The 14,550-nt window shown below is 39.3% G+C and overlaps 1 protein-coding gene across 1 annotated transcript in view; it reads right to left on the reverse strand.

Annotated features, from left to right (window-relative positions):
- Positions 1-14,550, reverse strand: part of LOC124721938 (filaggrin) — a 345,545-nt gene that overhangs the window by 83,635 nt on the left and 247,360 nt on the right. The window lies entirely within an intron of this gene.

The raw sequence follows: 14,550 nt of genomic DNA on the forward strand, positions 1-14,550 counted from the left end.
ATGGAGGAGATACAGAGGGACAGGAACTGCTGATGACATACCTCGCTGAGGCCACCCAAGGGCTACTACTGCAGTGAATGACAACTACTTACAGATTATGGCTCGGAGGAACCCTGACAGCAACACCACCATGTTGAATAATGCTTTTCGTGCACCCACAGGACGTCGTGTTATTACTCAAACTGTGCGCAATAGGCTGCATGATGCACAACTTCACTCCTGACGTCCATGGCGAGGTCCATCTTTGCAACCACGACACCATGCAGTGTGGTACAGATGGGCCCAACAACATGCCGAATGGACTGCTCAGGATTGATATCACATTCCAATGAGTGTTGCATATACCTTCAACCAGACAATCATCGGAAACGTGTTTGCAGGCAACCCAATCAGTCTGAACGCTTTAGACACAATGTCCAGTGAGTGCAGCAAGGTGGAGGTTCCCTGATGTTTTGGGGTGGCATTATGGGGGGTAGACGTACACACTGGTGGCCATGGAAGGCGCCGTAATGGCTGTATGATACATGAATGCCATCCTCCAACCGTCAGTACAACCACATCAGCAGCATATTGGCAAGACATTTGTCTTCATGGATGACAATTCGTGCCTCCATCTTGAACATCTTGTGAATGACATCCTTCAGGATAATGACATCGCTCGACTTGAGTGGCCAGCACCTTCTCCAGACATGAACCCTATCGAACATGCCTGGGATAGATTGAAACGGGCTGTTTATGGACAACATGACCCACCAACCACTCTGAAGGATCTACACCATATTGCTGTTGAGGAGTGGGACAATCTGGACCAACAGTGCCTTGATAAATTTGTGAATAGTATGCCACGACAAATACAGGCATGCATCAGTCCAAGAGGTTGTGCTACTGGGTATTAGAGGCACCGGTGTGTACAGCAGTCTGGACCACCACCTCTGAAGGTCTTGCTGTGTGGTGGTACAACATGCAATGCGTGATTTTCATGAGCAATAAAAAGGGCGGAAATGATGTTTATGTTAATCTCTATTCCAATATCCTGTACAGGTTCCAGAACTCTTGGAACCGAGGTGATGGAAAACCTTTTTTGATGTGTGTATATGGTGTCTCACAAGGTTCCATCTTCAGGCCTCACATTTCCTTGTATATATTGATGATCCTTTCTCCACCTGTGACAATACAAGACACTAAGCTATTTTAGATAGCACGTAATCTGAACATTGAGATAAACAGCAAATTAAGTATGACTTTAGGAAGAACTGTTGATGAAACCTTTATGGAGACTGATAAAAGATTTCTAGTAATTGAACTGTCATTCCACTTTGAAAAATCTCACATACGCAGGTCAGAACCTGAGAAAGGTTTCCACAAAACATATGTATAAAAACTGATGGCATAAAGATAGAAGAGGTTAACAATATAAATTCTTGGGATAATGACTTGATAATAAAGTCACTTAGGAGCAGCACAGAACAGAACCGCTCAAACGCCTAAACACATGCGTATCTGTGGAGTGAATGTCATCAGAAAGACATGATGTATTAAAATAAAGAAGCTTGCATAGTTTGCTTACATTCATTCTGCAAAAACATACTGTGTAATATTTTGGGTCAACCATCAAGCCAAGATAAATTTTTCTCAAACCTAAAGCGTCTAATATGAATTATTTGTGATTGTATAGCATATACCTCCTTCAAACTAACAACTCTGAGGAATCATCACTACTAGAAAGAGTACATTAAGATTAAAAACACTTACTTTGACCGAAAAAGATGTCCATTACTCATGAATCCACATTTTCAGTAACTTGCTAGTAACCATGAAGATTTTAGCAACTTATAAAGTACAATTAAGAGTAAAGTAAGAGTTTTATTGGTGCCCAATAAAAACACTTTAGTACATTTATGTTTTAATGTTTCTGATAAGTTTCATACTAATTTGCACCCAAAAATGTGTTTGAATGTGTTTTACTTTTTCCACATCATTGATAACCATTTCATAAGATTTTGCAAGGGAATATTAGCAAATCAGATGTTCATCTTTTCTTGTAAATATGTATGCTCCCATGAACCATGGACCTTGCCGCTGGTGGGGAGGCTTGCGTGCCTCAGCGAAACAGATGGCCGTACCGTAGGTGCAACCACAACGGAGGGGTATCTGTTGAGAGGCCAGACAAACGTGTGGTTCCTGAAGAGGGGCAGCAGCCTTTTCAGTAGTTGCAGGGGCAACAGTCTGGATGATTGACGGATCTGGCCTTGCAACACTAACCAAAATGGCCTTGCTGTGCTGGTACTGCAAACGGCTGAAAGCAAGGGGAAACTACAGCCGTAATTTTTCCTGAGGGCATGCAGCTTTACTGTATGCTTAAATGATGATGGCGTCATCTTGGGTAAAATATTCTGGAGGTAAAATAGTCCCCCATTCGGATCTCCGAGCAGGGACTACTCAAGAGGACGTCGTTATCAGGAGAAAGAAAAATGGCGTTCTACAGATCGGAGCGTGGAATGTCAGATCCCTTAATCGGGCAGGTAGGTTAGAAAATTTGAAAAGGGAAATGGATAGGTCAAAGTTAGATATAGTGGGAATTAGTGAAGTTCGGTGGCAGGAGGAACAAGACTTTTGGTCGGGTGAATACAGGGTTATAAACACAAAATCAAATAGGGGTAATGAAGGAGTAGGTTTAATAATGAATAAAAAAATAGGAGTGCGGGTAAGCTACTACCAACAGCATAGTGAACGCATTATTGTGGCCAAGACAGACACGAAGCCTATGCCTACGACAGTAGTACAAGTTTATTTGCCAACTAGCTCTGCAGATGATGAAGAAATTGATGAAATGTATGATGAGATAAAAGAAATTATTCAGGTACTGAAGGGAGATGAAAATTTAATAGTCATGGGTGACTGGAATTCGAGAGTAGGAAAAGGGAGAGAAGGAAACATAGTGGGTGAATATGGATTGGGGGAGAGAAATGAAAGAGGAAGCCGTCTGGTAGAATTTTGCACAGATCATAACTTAATCATAGCTAACACTTGGTTCAAGAATCATAAAAGAAGGTTGTACACATGGAAGAATCCTGGAGATACTAAAAGGTATCAGATAGATTATATAATGGTAAGACAGAGATTTAGGAACCAGGTTTTAAATTGTAAGACATTTCCAGGGGCAGATGTGGACTCTGACCACAATCTACTGGTTATGAACTGTAGATTAAAATTGAAGAAACTGCAAAAAGATGGGAATGTAAGGAGATGGGACCTGGATAAACGGAAAGAACCAGAGGTTGTACAGAGTTTCAGGGAGAGCATAAGGGAACAATTGACAGAAATGGGGGAAAGAAGTACAGTAGAAGAAGAATGGGTAGCTCTGAGGGATGAAGTAGTGAAGGCAGCAGAGGATTAAGTAGGTAAAAAGACAAGGGCTAGTAGAACTCCTTGGGTAACAGTAGAAATATTGAACTTAATTGATGAAAGGAGAAAATATAAAAATGCAATAAATGAAGCAGGCAAAAAGGAATACAAACATCTCAAAAATGAGATCGACATGAAGTGCAAAAGGGCTAAGCAGGGATGGCTAGAGGACAAATGTAAGGATGTAGAGGCTTATCTCACTAGGGGTAAGATAGATACTGCCTACAGGAAAATTAAAGAGACCTTTGGAGAAAAGAGAGCCACTTGTATGAATATCAAGAGCTCAGATGGAAACCCAGTTGTAAGCAAAGAAGGGAAAGCAGAAAGGTGGAAAGAGTATATAGAGGGTCTATACAAGGGCAATGTACTTGAGGACAATATTATGGAAATGGAAGAGGATGTAGATGAAGATAAAATGGGAGATACGATACTGCGTGAAGAGTTTGACAGAGCAATGAAAGACCTGAGTCAAAACAAGGCCCCGGGAGTAGACAACATTCCATTAGAACTACTGATGGCCTTCGGAGAGCCAGTCCTGACAAAACTATACCATCTGGTGGGCAAGATGTATGAGACAGGTGAAATACCCTCGGACTTCAAGAAGAGTAAAATAATTCCAATCCCAAAGAAAGCAGGTGTTGACAGAGGTGAAAATTACCAAACTACCAGTTTAATAAATCACAGCTGCAAAATACTAACGCGAATTCTTTACAGACGAATGGAAAAACTGGTAGAAGCCAACCTCAGGGAAGATCAGTTTGGATTCCGCAGAAATATTGGAACACGTGAGGCAATCCTGACCCTACGACTTATCTTACAAAATAGATTAAGGAAAGGCAAACCTATGTTTCTAGCATTTGTAGACTTAGAGAAAGCTTTTGACAATGTTGACTGGAATACTCTCTTTCAAATTCTAAAGGTGGCAGGGGTAAAATACAGGGAGCGAAAGGCTATTTACAATTTGTACTGAAACCAGATGGCAGTTATAAGAGTCGAGGGGCATGAAAGGGAAGTAGCGGTGGGGAAGGGAGTGAGACAGGGTTGTAGCCTCTCTCCGATGTTATTCAATCTGTATATTGAGCAAGCAGTAAAGGAAACAAAAGAAAAATTTGAAATGGGTATTAAAGTCCATGGAGAAGAAATAAAAATGTTGAGGTTCACCGAAGATATTGTAATTCTGTCAGAGACAGCAAAGGACTTGGAAGAGCAGTTGAACGGAATGGACAATGTCTTGAAAGGAGGATATAAGATGAACATCAACAAAAGCAAAACGAGGATAAGGGAATGTAGTCGAATTAAGTCGGGTGATGCTGAGGGAATTAGATTAGGAAATGAGACACTTAAAGTAGTAAACGAGTTTTGCTATTTGGGGAGCAAAATAACTGATGATGGTCGAAGTAGAGAGTATATAAAATGTAGACTGGCAATGGCAAGGAAAGAGTTTCTGAAGAAGAGAAATTTGTTAATATCGAGTATAGATTTAAGTGTCAGGAAGTCATTTCTGAAAGTATTTGTATGAAGTGTAGCCATGTATGGAAGTGAAACATGGGCGATTAATAGTTTGGACAGTAAGAGAATAGAAGCTTTCAAAATGTGGTGCTACAGAAGAATTCTGAAGATTAGATGGGTAGATCACATAACTAAGGAGAAGGTATTGAATAGAATTGGGGAGAAGAGGAGTTTGTGGCACAACTTGACCAGAAGAAGGGGCCGGTTGGTAGGACATGTTCTGAGGCATCAAGGGATCACAAATTTAGCATTGGAGGGCAGCGTGGAGGGTAAAAGTTGTAGAGGGAGACCAAGAGATGAATACACTAAGCAGATTCAGAAGGATGTAGGTTGCCGTAAGTACTGGGAGATGAAGAAGCTTGCACAGGATAGAGTAGCATGGAGAGCTGCATCAAACCAGTCTCAGGACTAAAGACGACAATAACAACAACAACAACAACATGTATTGTTTATTTTTGTTTTCTGTCATGTTCCACCTCCCTGAGGGTCTTCTCACTGAACGTCCACAGAACATACAGTGTATCTAAATCTAACAATCCAACCGTGTATTCAGAGCTTTTACCATTGATCCACCTAAAACTCAAGTGTACTACAAAGAACTCTTCTGCAACAAATCTAGATATCAGGTAACTGGTGGCGGGACGGGGAAGGGAAAAAGGGTGTAGCATACCACGGATGACAAGATCATTGTACTTGGAGTTCAGGTCTGGTAAAATGCTTTATTTAATTGAATGTACTCTCCACAAAACAGACCTCCTGATCAGTCAACTGCCCTGTTGAGTTTTGTTGCAGTTCATCTTGTTAATGGCCATGTGACCAAAATTGCAATACAGGCATGTACAAATAAATAATTTTACAGTCAAAAGATGATCATGATGTCATTTACAAAATACTGTGCTACTGTTATTAGTTTAACGGCTCTCGTGTTTCCCTCCATACAATATATTGCCCAGAAACTTAACTGTATATTCTGGTATCCAATAGCAATCATTATAAATAGAGCTCTACATCTTACTACTTGTACACATGCAAACCGTAATTTCACGTCCCACTAGAAAAGTCACTTCTGATGAATAAATTTTTAAGGATTTGTAAGACTAAAAATCTGCTCAGAACCCATAAATTTTTAAGAATGTGGCAGATTAAAAATCTGCTCAGACCCCATTAAGTACCTGGAATATATTAATTTAATCAGCTTTTCCATCATGATTGTAACTACTTTAAGCCATGCTCTGAAATGAAACACACACTACACAAAATCCTCCCCTCATTTCCTGGAGTAGGTTGTATGACCTAACCTCTATGAACTCTATGTCAGATCAGCGGTCAAACCTACATAAATGTGCCATGCTTGCTCATGAGAAATACAGCTCCAAGAAACAATTCAAAGCTGCAACCAGTACCCACTCTCCTCATTTCCTTCCAAAGTGAATGAAATAAATGGTGGCAGGTTAAATCTTCAAGTAGATGTGTCAAACTGACACAAGCAAATCAAAGACATCCAGGCTACAGTGCCAGTCTAGTACATATATTCAACCCAGTGAGTATTCTTCAATCTCATACCCTATGACAATCCTTGGTTTCCTTTAGTCTACAGTTCACACTATTACACCTTACTCAATCATGCATCCATACACTACTGCACCACTGTCAAGGCATGCACAGTCACGATCATAAAAAGGAGTCATTTGTGGAGGTGCTAATGATATTTGTCTACATCACATACAATCTATAAACACTTTCAAGTGCCATTGTACTGTTGTACTGCGCTGTTAGTTGTCCTGTTTATTGTTTGTGAATACAGTCTTCACACAAAGTATATAATTAAGACCATAGAATCATTTCAAACGGTACAAAAAAAAAAAAAAAAGAAAAGAGGATTTACTGAATAGTTCTATATTACTGGATCATCTCTCCGTTGACTGCACTATGTAGTTAAAAACTTAGAAGTAGGTTTTTAAATTCCCTTAATCTCTTCCTTCAAGACGACCCAGGTAACTAAAATATCTGAACCAATCAAGGCTAACTCACACAAGTGTCTCATATGTATTCTCCAAGGCAGATGCATAGCAATTTCTCAGAATTGCGTAAACAAAAGTAAGGTTTCTATTGCAATCCCTACAGCTGATGTACAGAGGTTGGACAAAACTATGGAAACACCAAAACACAACACATTACCATGTCTAATATAGAGTAGGAAATCCACTGTCAATTAAAATAATTCCTAGCCATTTTTAAATAAAGGTTAAAGCAATTACAGCCCTCGGTCACAAAAATTAAGACTTAATTTTGTGACCGAGAGCTGTAACTGCTTAACTTTAATTTGTAAACGGTCGCTGACTACACAGCCATATTTAAAACTTTAACATCTTGAAATAGATAAATACAGATCCCGCATGATTTTCAAGGTAGTCTTAAACCATTCTTCCTGCAAAATATAAGCAAGTATAGGTAACAATGATGAGGGTGGAGAGCAATCACACACACTTCTCTTCTCTCCAAAGTATATCACGAAGGCTCCATGACATTGAGAACTGGTGACTGTGGTGGCCAGAGGAGATGCAGCAGTTCATCCTCATGGTCACAAAGTCAGTCCTGGACAGTGTGAGCTGTGTGAGCAGGAGCCCTGTCTTGGAACACTGCATCACCATCAGTGAATAAACACTGTACCATAGGATGGGCCTGATCAGCCAGAATGTTCACATAATCCTTGGCAGTATGTGATGCAGACTAACCATGGGGCCCATGGAAAACCATGATATGGTTGCCCAAATTGTCATCCAAACTACAACAGCCTTATGCTTTGCAATAGACTGATTAAAAAGGGCCTGCAAGAAGAAAAGAAGATTACTGTTCAGACTGCCATCAACAATGAAGACATTAGAGTGAAGTACATACTCAGATCTGACAAGGGTCTTGAAGGAAAATACCTAGTCTTCCCATAGGAACCACTCAGGAATTTGCTTTTCAAATCAGGATAGCAAGATGAAGATCTGACCCCTCACTTCTCTCAAATGTGAGTCCAGTACACTAACAACTGTGCCACCTTGCTAGGTAAAAGTGATTATGAGGTCGCACCAACAAATAAGTTTCTCTATTTTAGTTCTCTGAAAAATAAGCTGTGCCCATATGTGATGGCAGGCGAGATCAGCTGGTATGTGTTGACAATGCTCACACCAGCAGTATCTTGCCAGTATTCTGCCAGCTTGCATGGAGTTACCACTAAAAAGTGAGTCCACTTGTGATTTGCACTCTGTCATTCATTTTATCGCAGTGAAATTATGCACTGTTGATATACATTGAGAGTTAACCTCTGTCTATTGGCAAGGCCGTATGAGTGTTCAAATCATTCATCATTGGCGTCTACATATTGTGGAAGGGCGTGAAGATGTGCACGGCAAACAGCACACAGGGGGGCCCATTTCAGCCCTGTGATGATGCCATTATTGCAATTTATAATATTATGGAGAAAGACTGTCACAATAACCACTGACAACATCCTAATGCAGCTACTTTCTGGAGCTGCAATTGGAGACCCATCCACTGTAAAGATCCTGACAGGCCATTTTCATTACCGCAAAGTCTGTGCAAAATGGGTGCCATGTTTGCCAAGTGATGTCCACAACCAGCAACAGATGGATTCGGACAGAATATTTCTGGAAATGGATCACAGAGAGGGAGATCTACTCTTCAAATGACTTTCCACTGGCGATGAGACATAGATCCATCATTTGACTTCTGGGGTAAAACTTCAGGGTACGATGTGTAAGAAACCTGGCAAGAGTGCCCCAAAATAGGCAAAGGTCATAGTTTCAGAAGAAAAAATTATAGCAATCTTTTTTGGGCCTATCAGGGAGTTTTGTTCATTCACCATCTGCCTCACAAACACCACAATGAATGCAGAAAGGTACTGTAATGTCTTAAGAAATCTGCAAGCTGCCATCAAAAGAAAATGTTTTGGACTTTTGTATTGTAAAGTTCTCTTCTTTCATGACACTGCTCGGCCTCATACATCTTGAAAGATTGAACTAGGAAGGGTTCCCACATTCTCCATATTCACCAGATCTTGCCCCATGTGTTTTCCACATGTTCCCCTAGCTCTAAGGTCACCCTGGAGGTTGCACCGATGTTTAAGTCCCATAAACAGTGATCAGCTTGTTAAAAGCACAGGACCTGACCTGGTACTATACTGGTTTGGAAAAACTTGTGTCATGTTACCAAAAATGGTTGGAAAAACATGATGACTTTGTAGAAAACTGTAAATAAAATTATTTCAATATGATAAATTGGCAGCAGCCTTTTCAGCAGTTACAGGGGCAACAATGTGGATGACTGACTGATGTGGCCTTACAACATCAACCAAAATGTCCTTGCTGTGTTGAAATTGCAAATGGCTCAGAGCATGGCAAAACTACAGCTGTTGTTTTTCCCAAGGACATGTAGCTCTACTGTATGGTTAAATGATGATGGCATCCTGTCAGATAAAATATTACAGAGGTAAAACAGACCCCCATCTGATCTAAAAGTGGGGATTAGTCAGGAGGATCTCGTCATCAGGAGAAACAAAACTTGTTCTACAGGTCGGATTGTGGAATGTTAATTCCCTTAATTGGGAAGGCAAGTTAGAAATTTTAAAAAGGTAAATGGATAGGTTGAAGCTAGATATCGTGGCAATAAGTGAGAGGAACAGGGCTTCTGGTTAATTGTAAACACAAAATCAGATAGGGGTAATGCAGGAGTAGGTTTAATAATGAATAAGAAAACAGGAATGTGGGTAAGCTACTATGAATAGGAGAGTGAACTCATTATCGTAGCCAAACCAGACGCAAAGCCAACACCCACCACAGAAATAAAAGTTTATATGCCAACTAGCTCCACAGATGGTGAAGAGATTGAAGAAATTTATAATGAGATAAAAGAAATTATTCAAACAGTTAACAGAAATGAAAATTGAATTGTGATGGGGGACTGGAATTCAATAACAGGATAAGGAAGAGAAGAAAAAGTAGTAGGTGCATATGGATGGGGGGAAAGGAATGAAAGAGGAAGCTGCGTGGTAGATTTCTTCACAAAGCATAATTTAATCATCACTAACACTTGATTTAAGTAGCATGAAAGAAGGTTGTATCCATGAAAAATACCAGGAAACAATGGAAGGTTTTAGATTGATTTTATAATGGTAAGACAGAGATTTTGGAAACAGGTTTTAAACTGGAAGTCATTTCCATGGGCAGATGTGGACTCTGACTACAATTTATTGATTATGAACTGTATTATGTTGGTGCATAAGTTCATAGTATTTTCATTTTGCATGTTGGTATTCCAGCTGATATGGGTTTATTTATCGATTGTCATCTTTTATTTGTAGTTCACTGTTGCTATTTGAGTTTACATATCATCATTTTGTCATTTGAGTATAGTGAGTGGAGCTGTAAACAGTAGGAAATGGAGTGGCAAATGGAGAAATCTGAACATTTCCGACACAGTCTATTGTTTGAGTTCAGTAGAGGGGTGATAACAGCAGAGGCAGCCAGAAACATTTGTGTCATATATGAGGATAATACCAATGGACAGAGCATGGCAAGAAAATGCTTTTCTCATTTTAAGGAGGATCATTTTAACATTAGCAATTCTCCGCATTCAGGAAGAGATCTGGGTTTGATGAAGATCATTTAAACACATTAATCCACAATGATCCATGTCAGTGTACTTTAGAACTGGCAAATGTCATGAACTGTGATCATTCCACCACTGTGCAATATTTGAATTCAATGGGGAAAGTTCAAAGATTGAGTGTACGGGTACCACATGCTCTAAGCCAAAATTACAAAAATCAGTAGGTTATCATATGTGCATCTCTGCTTGCTCATCATCATCTGGCTCACGACAACGCAGACTGTTCCTATTCTGTATCATTACTGGAGACAAGATATGACGTCTTTACACTAATATAAAAAGAAAACAGGGGAATGGTTGAGCCCAAACAAAGCAGCAACTCAACATACAAATACATGCGCACATCCATAAAAGATAATGTTATGCATCTGCTGGAACAGCAACAGTTTGGTGTACTACGAATTGCTGACAACACTTATTGTCAACAACTGAGATGTCTTGCAAAAAAAATCAAAGAACAATGACCAGAAAGACTGCATGAAGTGATGCTACTCCATGATAACATCTGCCCACATTCTGCTAGAGTGACAAGAAACACCACACAGGAGATGGGTTCGGAAGTCATTCCACACCCAGCTTATTCACCTGACCTTGCACCCTCAGAGTTTCACCTTTTCTGCTCTCTATCAAACAATCTTCAAGGAACTTCCTTTCTGAATGAAAATGCTGTTTGAACATGGCTCGACAATTTTTTTCCTTAAAAGCATACGATTTCTAATCTTGCAGAATCCAAAAGTTACTCCAGCATTGGCAGACTGTTGTAAATAGTGGAGGACAACATATTATTGAAGACTAAAAGTCTCTGTTATGTGTATCTGTTGTGTTTACTAAACTAATCGAAAAACAATATGAACTTATGTACCAGTCCAATAGATTAAAACTGAAGAAATTGCAAAAAGTTAGGAAATTAAGGAGATGGAAACTGGATAAGTTGAAAGAACCACAGGTTGTTGAGGGCTTCTGAGGCAGCATTAGGCAACTGCTGACTAGAACAAGTGAAAGGAATAAAGTGGAAAATGAATGGGTAGTTTTGAGAGATGACATACTGAAGGCAGCAGAGGATCAAATACGCAAAAAGATAAGGACTAGTAGAAATCCTTGTATATTGCAGGAGATAATGAATTTAATTGGTGAAAGCAGAAAGTATAACAAAGCAGCAAATCAAGCAGGTGAACGGGAATACTAATGTCTGAAAAAATAAGACTGACAGCAAGTGCAAAAGGGCTAAGCAGGAATAGTTAGAGGACAAATGTAAGGATTTAGACTCAAATTACATGAGGGGAAAGATAGATATTGCCTAAAGGAAAATTAAAGAGGTTCAAAATTGCTCTGGGCACTATGGAAAATTAAAGAGGCCTCTGGAGAAATGAGAAGCAGCTGTATGAATATCAGGAGCCCCGATGGAAAACAATAATAAACAAAGAAGGGAAAGTTGAAAGGTGGAAGGAGTCTATACATTGGAGATGAACTTTAGGGACAATGTTATAGAAAGGGAAAGGGATGTAGACGAAGATGGGACAGTAGGTACAATACTGCACGAACAATTTGACAGATCACTGGAAGACCTAAGTCAAAACCAAGCCCTTGTAGTAGAAGACATTCTGTCAGAATTACTGATAACCTTGGGAGAGCCTGTCATTACAAAACCATCCCATCTGATGTGCAAGATATATGAGACTGGCGGTGTAATAACTGCAATTCCAAAGAAAATAGGTGCCAACACATGTGAATGTTACCAATATATCAATTAAATAAACAATAGTTGCAAAATAATGACATGAATTATTCAATGAAGAATGGAAAAACTGGTAGATGTCAACATCAGGGAAGATGAGTTCAGGTTCCAGAGAAGCATAGGAACACACAAGGCAATACTGGGCCTAAGACATAGCTTAGAAAATAGGTTAAAGAAATGAAAGCCTATGTTTATAACATCTATAGACTTACACAAAGCACTTAAAATGTAACAATGTTGACTGGATCAGGCTCTTTGAAATTTTAAAGGTAGTAGGGTTAAAATGCAGCGAGCAAAATGTTATATACAACAAATTTAAAGTAGGAATTAAAGAGTTCAAAGAGAAGAAATAAAAACTTTGCTATTTGCTGATGACATTGCAATTCTGTCAGAGACAGCAAAGGACTTGGAAGAGTAGTTGAACAGAATGGATAGTGTCCTGAAAAAGAGTATATAAAATGAACATCAACAAAAGCAAAACAAGGGTGATGGAATGTAGTCAAATTAAATCAGGCAGTTGTGAGTGATTTAGGTAGGCAGATGAGATACTAAACATGGACGAGTTTTGCTATTTGGGCACTAAAATAACTGATTATGGTTGAAGTAGAGAGGATGTAAAATACAGATTGGTAGGGCAAGAAAAGCATTTTTGAAGAAGGAAAATTTGTTATCCAATATAGATTTAAGCATTACTAAGTCTTTTGTCTGGATCAATGCGGAATATTAGATAGGTAGGTTTCATAACTAATGAGGAGATACTGTATCAAAATGGGGAGAAAAGAAATTTGTGGCACAACTTGACTAAAAGAAAGGATCAGTTTACAGGACACATTCTGAGACATCAAGAGATCATCAATTTAGTTTTGGAAACTGGTGTAGGGGGGAAAACCATAGAAGGAGATGAAGAGATGATTACAGTAAGCAGATTCAGAAGAACATAGGTTGCAGTGGTTATTCGTAGATGAAGATTCTTGCACAGAATACAGTACCATGGAGAGTTGCATCAAATGAGTCTTTGGACTGAAGATCACAAAAACAACAAATTGTGAACATTGATTTTTATAAAATGGGCAAACCTACATATTGTAGGTCCCACATTGATACATGTTTCAAATTCACAAAAGAATTTTACATCCAGCACAATTACTGAAGATTACCTGGTAAAGTTTTTTTTAAGTGCTGATTGTGGAAATCAATGAAGGCTTTGCAAATATCTGTTCTTATAAATGTATAAGTTGCTATCAATTTTAGTCTACCAGGCCCTCCACATTCTCACTAGGCATAGGCTAGTGGAGACTGAGGTAAGGATTACACAATCAAAGGATGTATTGCAAGGACAATTCCTATGGAAGTACCTGATAGAAACTGGTATTACAGAGGGAGAGGGTGGATTCATATGGCATGAGCTGTGAAGCAGCCACTGAGATTGAGCTTGTTATGGTCAGTAGCATGTACTGCCACAGTGTGGTCAACTACTCTTAGACTCTTAGCCACAGTTTGGCATGGCCATTTATTTGGACGGACAGTTGGTTGCTGGTCATGCTCACATAAAAGGCTGTGCAGAAGTTACAGTACAGCTGACTGCTTTTGCAGGTGGCCTTGCCTCTGATAGGATGAGCTTCAACTATGGCTACTCCTAGCCACATATACACACTTCTACCCCTGTCTCCATGTTCCCCACATCACTGATTCCACACTCACGACTCTCTTCCTATTTTATACATTTGATGATCAAACCTTAAGACTTTTTAATTTGCTGGTTGGTATTTACCCACTGAGCCTCTGCAGAGCCAAGCAACATGGAATTGTAAAATTCAACAGTATGATTGGAGCAATCTGTAACATACCACAATGGAATGTTTTATATACTATCATTTTATTACACAAGTCATACCATTGTGTCTTTAGCACACTAGCAGCCACAAAAAGCTTTTCTTGTTGTACACACGTTTTAATATGACCACCATTAAATACAACACTTTACCTTCAGGACTATGAAATTGAAGATGGTACGTGTACCATTAGTTCTGCAACAGCCAATCACACCACAACTGTACTGGTATTTTTGTGGTCAGATGCAATAAGAAAGGATATTAACATGTAGCAAATACTTTGTAACAAGTATATGGCCCAACAGTACCAAATGTTTATGGTTTAAATTTACATCATAACTTTACAAAATTATTTTGGCGAGTTTTCTGTTCCAACGTACCATAAGAACATAT

The sequence above is a fragment of the Schistocerca piceifrons genome, chromosome X, assembly GCF_021461385.2.
Source record: "Schistocerca piceifrons isolate TAMUIC-IGC-003096 chromosome X, iqSchPice1.1, whole genome shotgun sequence".
Lineage (NCBI taxonomy): Eukaryota > Metazoa > Arthropoda > Insecta > Orthoptera > Acrididae > Schistocerca > Schistocerca piceifrons.